Source organism: Myotis lucifugus, unplaced genomic scaffold (assembly GCF_000147115.1).
Source record: "Myotis lucifugus unplaced genomic scaffold, Myoluc2.0 scaffold_27, whole genome shotgun sequence".
In the NCBI taxonomy this organism is placed as follows: domain Eukaryota; kingdom Metazoa; phylum Chordata; class Mammalia; order Chiroptera; family Vespertilionidae; genus Myotis; species Myotis lucifugus.
The window spans coordinates 5,809,862-5,818,706 of record NW_005871075.1 but is presented as its reverse complement, the minus strand read 5'-3'; the positions used below and the strand labels follow the sequence as shown (position 1 = coordinate 5,818,706).

The window sequence follows — 8,845 nt, the reverse complement described above, 5'->3', positions numbered from 1 at the left end:
TAGGAGCAGAAGTCTCACAAATAAGCTCACCCAATGTTGTCTGATTAGACATCTAATTGTTGAATTTAAATGTTTTATAAACTTGAGATTACTGCTCTGCATCTTGTATTCCTTCATACATACCTTTGTTTACTTGGACTTTAAATGAAGGGAACTGAAAATTGAATGCATGAGCTTGTATTTTGACAAGAAAGATCTGTTTAAATCTTCGTCAAAGTTGCATTGCATACAATTTAAACCCAAAACAAAAGGGGAAAAAAATACATGCTCTTGGCTTTTTAAAAGGCAATGTTCTTGTTTTATCTTTCAGCCCAAGAACTTGCCAGTCAAGATGAAAAACTTCTTCTAATGGAATCCAGCTTGAAAGCTACTCAAGAGCAGCTAACTGAGCAAATAGCAGAAACAGTTCGCCAAGAACAGAACGGTAGAAAACCCCAGGCAGAGCTGAAGACAGTGACAGAAAGGATTATTGCCTCTGAAGAAGAAAAAAATGATTGCAAGTGAGTTGTTTTTGAGTATTTCAGAAAGTTTTACTTTACGTACTGAAATCAAGTCAGTCCTTGTGACTTTAGTGGCTAAATATTTAACTCTCCGTGTCTTGCAAAAGGTTATGTGTAAATGTGCTAGCTTGTTCAAGGAATTGTTGGTTCCAAAACAGATAAACTTTAGATTTGCAACGTTTCTTAACTGAAATGGCACATGTTGAAACTTGTAACTGTCGTATTCCAGATTCTAAATAATGAGGTGGCAGTCAACTTTCTTGTAACTATCGAGAAAGGCTCAAGGTAGGAGCGAGAGAAAGAATACAGTGTCTCCGCAGCCTCTATCTGCCAATGGTCTTCTCTTTCTATTTCTGGAGTCCAAAGGTTACATATGGCTCTTGTTGCCTTTCTTTTTTGTTCAAGTAGCAGCTCTAAACAAGACGCTATTAAACTGAGAGACACTTAGAGTAGAATTTTTGGTCAGACTATTGAGGCACGTAAGGAACTATGAAGAAGAGTAATAAAGATCTATGCTGTTTTCAAAGGTTCCTGAAAACTGTTCTTAGTGAAGCACCTTGTATTAAACCTGTTTTCATCTAAGTCTTTATGTAATTATTATACCTGATCCGATGTTTTCAGATTTTATCATTTGCTTTTCAAATAAACATAATATGGTTTCATTTTTGAGTGCTCTGATAAAGTACTCTATCCTCTCTGATTTTTGCTTGATTTTTTTAGTCTGTTTTTTAAAAAATAATTATGAAAGTAGCATAACCCAGATGAATCAATCTCCCTGCTTTTCTCTCTCTCTCTCTCTCTCTCTCTCTCTCTCTCTCTCTCTCTCTTATTAAAAATTACACTTACCGAACTTTAGTTACATTGAGTAATCACAGTTAAATAAAGCACACCATTTAAACTTTTCCCCCCTGTCACTCATCTCTTTGAACACAATCCTGAGGCCAAAATTAAAATGTGCATTTGATATTAACTGATCTTTGGAAGCCAGCTTCTAAACTTACATTACTTACTGCGTATTTTGATATATCTATCAATAGGATTTCAAAATATTACGTGTGATGAACATAAGTAAAATTCTTTTGTGATTTATAGTTTGTAATGTTAAAAGTAAAATATTTGAAATTGTTCATGAGGAATTTATTTCTGTGTTTTAATCTAATGATTTAATATTATAAGGCACTAAAATAATTACACAATCTAGGGTGACATTTTACATGCTTCTAAATAAAATTAAACACTCAGATACACTCTGTTTGCAATTAATGTTCCTTTAGTCAGCTGCCAGAGTTCAGACAACGAAAAAACCAGATTTAACAAATATTAAAAGGTAGAAATTTGTACCAAGGATTAAAAGCATATTGGGCAAGTTTCTTTTGGAATGGCTATGGTATTGTAGTATTGTTAGAAGTACTATTGTCTTTTTTAAAAGCTTAATTATATTAGAAAATAATGTTTAAGGTATATTTAGAGAACAAAAAATACATAAAAATGGCTTTGAACACTAATGTAAAATTAATGATAGTGTTTGATGTTAACTTAATGTTATTAAAATAAGGCCATCATTTTTTCCTACAGTTAAACATCACTAGAAAGGTACATTATTCTGTATACCCACAAAAAATATCATCTTTTGATCTAGAAACTGGCATGTAATGACCTGCTTTGAACCTTAAATTTTATCAGTAAATAAACCAGTGACTCATCCAGTTAGATTACAATGAAAGCTCAAACTCAATTTCTCTATGCTTGATCTAGATTCATCCGCTTTATTTTCCAATAAAGCTTGATCATGATAGTAAGTAGAATATTCTCTCTTAATGTGAAATTGAGAGCAAGGCATACACCTATCATGCAAGACAGTAGTTAAAATTGTATCAGACTCAAAAAAATCTATTTGCAATGGTTTTTAGCAATTAAATATCTTACAGGTCATAAAATTGTAAGTACAGGGTAGGCATAAGCATGTTAACAGTTGTAATACAAATAAATAATATAATCATTAATCAATAATAATGTCGGAATAAACTGTTTTGCATACTCACAACTGTACACCTACTCTTGCTCACCCCTGTATTATTATGCCATGTTATAAGAAAATGTTATGGTTGAATTTTAAAGAGACGGATAAATGATTATAATCAAAGCAATGATGGTGTCTTAGGAGAAACAGCTTCAACTTTTAAAATATAGCCTCAAATACCTTGTCACAGGATATGCTGGTACTAGGTACATGTATTTTACCATGAAAAATATATAGCACTCTTTAAATGTGAAATAAAATCAAAGCCTTTTGGCCTGGCAAACACAAAGATTGGTTTATTTATTTACATTTTCTCCCCACTCAATCGACAGGTGGCATGAATTGATTAAATTTACCAATTGATTCAGTACTGGGCAGTGCCAGACCTCATGGTGTGCATCACTCAGAAGAAAGAAAAGGCACTTCAGGTGTCACAGACATGACAGCCTTGTAGTGAGTTCCACTAGCCCACCACACCCTCATTTGGAAAAGTCTTGGAATTTGATGCAGGGATGCAGAGGGAAATGTATGGAGCATAAAGTTGAGGTCAAAGGCTTGAGGGGTTCTGGAGTTGAGAATCTAGAAGTACACAAATTTTTCTGCCAAGAACAGAGGATCTCACTAGAACAAAATGTTCTGGGACTTTTTCTTTTTTTTTTTTCAAAAAAAAAAGAAAATTATTTCTGGAATTATATATTTTTTATTTTACAAAAAAGAAAATGAAAAATCTGAAACCTGATTTTTAAAATGTGGGACTAAATCATAAAAATAATAACATGAATATATATTTTAAGGGATCTGATACAATCTGAGATGTACACCAGGGTCCTGCATTTATCTTTGTGCCTAAGTGACTGTGATAAGTAATTATCTCAGGATAATTTTCTTTATTCATTACTTTGGAATAGTCATTCAGAACTAGCTAGGTTCCTATGCCAGTAAAATCTAGGTTAAGTCATGTATTAACTAAATAAGAAACAGTTAAAAAAAGCAGCACACAAAAAAACTGGCAACCAAAAGCAAGATTGTTTTTAACATTAAAATATGACCCATAAGTTATTGGTTCCATAAAGCGCAATTTTTAAAGAACACGAAGGCTTTAGATTTAATTTTCCCCCTCCTCTTTTTCAACTGAATGTAGAGAACACACGCCATATACTCAGTATAAGCCTGTTACACTTGAAAGATTTGTTCTGAATGTCCAGTGGGAACCTGGAAATCGTAATAATTTGTAGTATCGATTGAGCGAAGCTATGCAGCTGCGGCCTCCGGTGAATAGACAGGAATAGACATTTTATTGATTAACTTTTACAGTCATATTTTCAAGACTCCGCTGCAACATAATTTTCACTTCCCAGCTTTGTGTTGCTGCATCATGAAACTTGAATTCTTCTCTCTTAACATTTACCCACTTGAGGAAAAAAGTATGGACATGTCTGGCCAGGGTTGTGATCTACAGAGATGCGAAACTTTCTGGAAAAGGATTTCTCTCAAATGCTATTCGACCACAAACAGTAGGAAGGAACTAACTGCTCATAACAGGTTTTGGAAATATCATTATGGAAACTATTTGGTAATTAAATTTCTTCATATTTTCCTAATTCTTTTCATGTTCAGGAACCTTAATTTTCCTACCCTCACTTCATGCAGGTAACTGAAAATGCATTATCTTGTGATGGGCTGTTTTTATTCATTTATACTTTATATCATTCAATGTGAGCAGGAGAAAATTATTGTAATAATAATCTATAATATAGTCTGAAATGAAAGGTATTAAATGCTAAATAATTTTGGCGAATAAGTTCAAAGTATGAAAATGTAAATATATATGTATATGTATATGTATATGTATTAAATATATGTGATATATCTCTAGTCCTGTGAGAGTTTTAAACAATTGTCTAGGTAAAAAATGTACTTGCACAGGTGAGCATATTGCAAATATTCTGTGTATAATCATATGTTTATGTACCTCAAGTTTTTTACTGCTTGAATGTTTTGGGCACTGAAGCAAACTGTAGATCTTATATTCTAGTATACATAGCTGGAAAATATTTCACTGTAATTTTATTCTCGAGCTGGTAACAGATATATTTAGACTTGGATTGGATTTGAAAATGGGAAATTTTTAAAAAACAATGACATCAATTCCTTTTATTAAAAACACACCTGCGTTTCTTTTATTTATGACTTTGAAAAATTTAATGTTAGAATCAATTGATTTAAAGATAAAATTCAGGAGCTTCCTGTGACTACACCAGCCCAGAAGATATGATATATAATTAAACTAGATAAGAAATCTAGCAACAAGTTTTAATGGTAATATAATTCATAGTTCATAAACTTTATGCCTTAAATAGTGACTTTTAGAAGTTTATTTTTATTCTAAGATCATTGGTTCTTAAATTCATAGATTTGATTTTAAAAGTATTCAAAGCATTTCATATTTCTAATTTATTTCTCTTAATCCAAAATAAAAAAGTGGAGTAAAACATTCAGTCTTAGTAGTGAGGGTGAAACTGATAAACCTTTCTCATGACACACATTGAATATTAATTTTTTATGATAGGTTTATAGTTTTTAGTGATTTATAAAGATACACATATTTAGAATTTTACTTTATTTTATGGAGTGCTAATTTATTTTATAAAAAGTCTGACAAGCACATTTATGTGCAAAATATATGTGTAGCCAGCACTTGTTGAACTTCCACAGTTATCACAATCAATATAGCATATTAATGTGTGTCAAGATTTTTCAGTTATTTAAATATATGTAACTATGTTTTTCTTCTAATGGACTAGGTCTTTTATTTATAATGCAAAGGTGTTTGAATAAAATACCTAGTAATTAAGCCTTTCCTTTTTCATATTATAGGAATGAATAAAATAATGCATAAAAATACAGGGTATTTTTATAATATGTGTAGATCTTAGAAGATTCTCGTCTGTATAATAAAGTATGTGTTTAAACTTATTTATCTAAATAAGGAATGCAATTAAGACAGATCAAGTAATAAACATAAAAAAGAAAAAAGTCTGAATTGAGATTGATTTCAACGTAATCCTGTAGAGGAATCCCCATGTATTGATCAATGTTAAAGCCCATGCATAGCACTTAGAAAGATAAAGTAAGCAAGGTCAGATAATCAAAGCATTTAAATAGTAAAAACAGCAACTGCCACTGTAGACTGCTGAAATAAATCCATAATACAAATTGCTTTGGCAAAAAGTGGATGAGCAGCTGATCTTCCTATCGAACTCGGATACTGTTCAGTGACCACACTGGGAAAAGGATTGGGAGAAAGGCCTTAGAGATCAATATTGAGTGAGATGTAGCACGGCTTCATCTTCAGCAGGAAAGCATTGCGGGAGTGAGAGTACAGACATCTTCAGGAGATGTCATCGAGTGGAGACCGTGTCACACAGTTAGAAAATGCTCTCTGTGACTGATATGGCCACACAGTCACAGAAATGCTTCCTTAACTGTTTCAAGAAATTGTTTAAAGGGGGTTTCAAATAACTCTCAGATTTGAAATTGTAGAAAGTTTATGCTATGCCAAAAAGGTGGAACAACTACTTACCAAAGTAAATTCATATATCTATAAATATGTTCTACATAAATCCATGTCTCTAATGAATATTTGGTCTATCAAATACTCATGTGATGGTTGTCCCGGTCCTATATAGAGGTATAAACTTTAATGGCAGAATAGGGGATAGAAGAATGGTGTTTGGATTTCATGGAAATGACGTCCTCTTGTTGTGAGTCCCTTTTTAAAACTGGTTGCAACTTGGGGAGTCCTATTTTTAATGAGTGTTTGAATTCTACTGGCTAATTATATTCTTGGCTCTAGTGAACTCCAATGGGAGTTTTCAGTATGTAGATCTATGATCAGCAGAATTAGGTTTGACATAATTAACTACTTCTTTTATTTACTTCTTAACTACTTTTGTTATAAAATTTGAATTTAACTTTTACTTAATGAGACATCTTCATGGCTATGATGACGTTTTGTGGAAAGTAGAACAGGATTGAGTGTGAGGACATGCCGTTATATTGTATTATGGAATAAAATGGTTCTTCAGTCAAAATGGACAATAATGCAGTTGACATATTCTCTCCCTTGTCTCAGGTTCCCATAGGTGTCTTCCTTATGTCATTCTCTCTTTGGAAAGCTTCTAAATTCATCATCATGTTCATCACATGAGTAGCATTATGTCTTGGTAAGTACAACAATAGGATTTTCTATGCATATTTTTCCTCCAGGTATTTTTCATGGACTATAACCACAGTCTTCTAACATTTGGATGTAGTATTAAGAGCTTTGCAGCAGTACTGACTGAGAAATCTTTATTTACTAAAACCTTTCAGTATCGAACCTCTCAATTAAGTTACATAAAGAACTGAATGATTTTAATTGTTTTTCTTCCAAAATAGAGAACTAAAATGAAGATGGGGTTACATTTAACACAGAATGTTCATATCAAAATGAAGTATTAAAATCAGACTCCAGACTTAAAAGTTGCATAACGAAGACTTAGTGTTTTTCCATTCCTTTCTTACCATAATGAATAGTTATTTACAACTATTGTAGCTTCCTGTTTGCTGTATGAATTGCTGATAGCAGCGGTTTTAATGGTAAAATTGTGAAACAATATTCATAGTTGTCAGAAAAAGGTCATTCTATTTGCATTCATTAGGAGCCTGGAGGACGGTGCAATGTGCATTTCCTTTGAGATGTTGTAGCTATTGATTTATACACAGCTGTAGGAAAAATTAATTAGGATTATATTTCACTTATTACTGCAGGCTGTGTAATAAGAAAGAAAAACATTATTTTTTGTTGGAAAGTTGAACAGAAAAACCTAAATGGAATCATTGTTTCTTAACTCACAACTACTTGATCATATGATTTTTCTTTTATAATCTGGTTAGAGGCTTAGTGCATTCATAGAAATTTAATTAGCACTTTGAAAGAAATGTTTTAGTACACATCCCATAATAATAATGATAATGCAAATTAAGCAAAAGACACACTTCCCCCTTGCTAATTGAAACTTTCCTTTCTCTCAGCTAAATCAAAGTGGATTTGTCTACTGTGAGTTTGAAGGTTTGGGGAAGCTTTGGCCAACAGAGTTAAATCAAAAAACCAAAGAGGGACCAAGATCAGGTGCATTCTCCAGGTGAAGAAACAGACTCCAGAATAAGAGTTTTAGGTGGAAAATAACGAGAGAGTTCACTTAGTTTTGCATTTTCAGTCTCAGAAGCTTTATAATTAAGTTCTGTGAATTTAATATTTCAAATAAACTGGAATGTGTTACACTGACAATACTCTCAGTGTGATAATACTAGTTTTTGGTTTATAAAAACATATTTGGCTTCTTTCAATGAACACTATGTATACTCTTAGTGGAAAAATATTGAATTCAGTTCTCCACGTTGTTCCTATGTGACACATGTTTGAAATTAATCAAATTGTAGTCACTTCTAATTAATAGCAGAGAATAATTTTTGAAATGGGGCAGAACCAGATGACAAAGGATAGTTTGTATGTGTTCATGACATACTTTATGAATGGAAACACATGTCTGTTGTGACATTTCTAACTTGAAAATGTTATTAACTCTCCTATTGTCTCTTAAATATGAAGCATTTTAAGAGAAACTTACTGCCTGGCTTATGGTGGACACTCAGGCGTAGTGTCAGCATTTAAGGGAAAACAAAATCAAAGAGAAGTCTTTTGATGCCTCTATAAAATCTATAACAAATGTATTAAAATCCACTTCTGCTATTGGAAGTTCTTAGGTTTTATAAAAAGAGTTTATAAGAGGTCAGTGGCAACACTAAGTATAAATATGGGCTTCTTCCTACATTTTACAGATTAAATATTGTCTATGAAATTAATGACTAGGATTAAAAATACATTACTTCCATACCCAAAACTTTTAACTTTCTTAGCTATGACCATAAGGATCTATTCCTCAATGTACTGAGTAGAATATAAATCAAGTCACGTTCTGTCCTTTGCTTCTCTGCTTTAAATGCTGGGGCCCCTCAAAAGAAAGCAAAATTTCCCCAAGTATTATGGAACTTTGCCTTCCAGAGTGATAAGTAATATTTTCCACCCTGGCACATTTTGTATTCTGTTGCAAAAATTATATGAGTTAATTATACTGAGAGTCATTGCAAATCCTTGGCGTTTTGTAGTGAGTCTAGCTTTTCCCAGTTTGTTTTCAGGATAGTGCTATGTTAGATTAATCATGAGGTAACTAATAATTTTATAAAATCATGAATTCTAGGGCTCAGATTTTTGAATTGCTTT

At 32.3% G+C, this 8,845-nt stretch overlaps 1 long non-coding RNA gene across 1 annotated transcript; it reads left to right on the top strand.

Moving 5' to 3' along the window:
• Nucleotides 1-335: 335 nt before the first annotated feature.
• Nucleotides 336-7,845, top strand: LOC106696734. Its single transcript, XR_002828618.1, has 3 exons — nt 336-500; nt 6,656-6,746; nt 7,597-7,845. It is a non-coding gene; the product is annotated as an uncharacterized LOC106696734 (long non-coding RNA).
• The last annotated feature ends 1,000 nt before the right edge of the window (nt 7,846-8,845 follow it).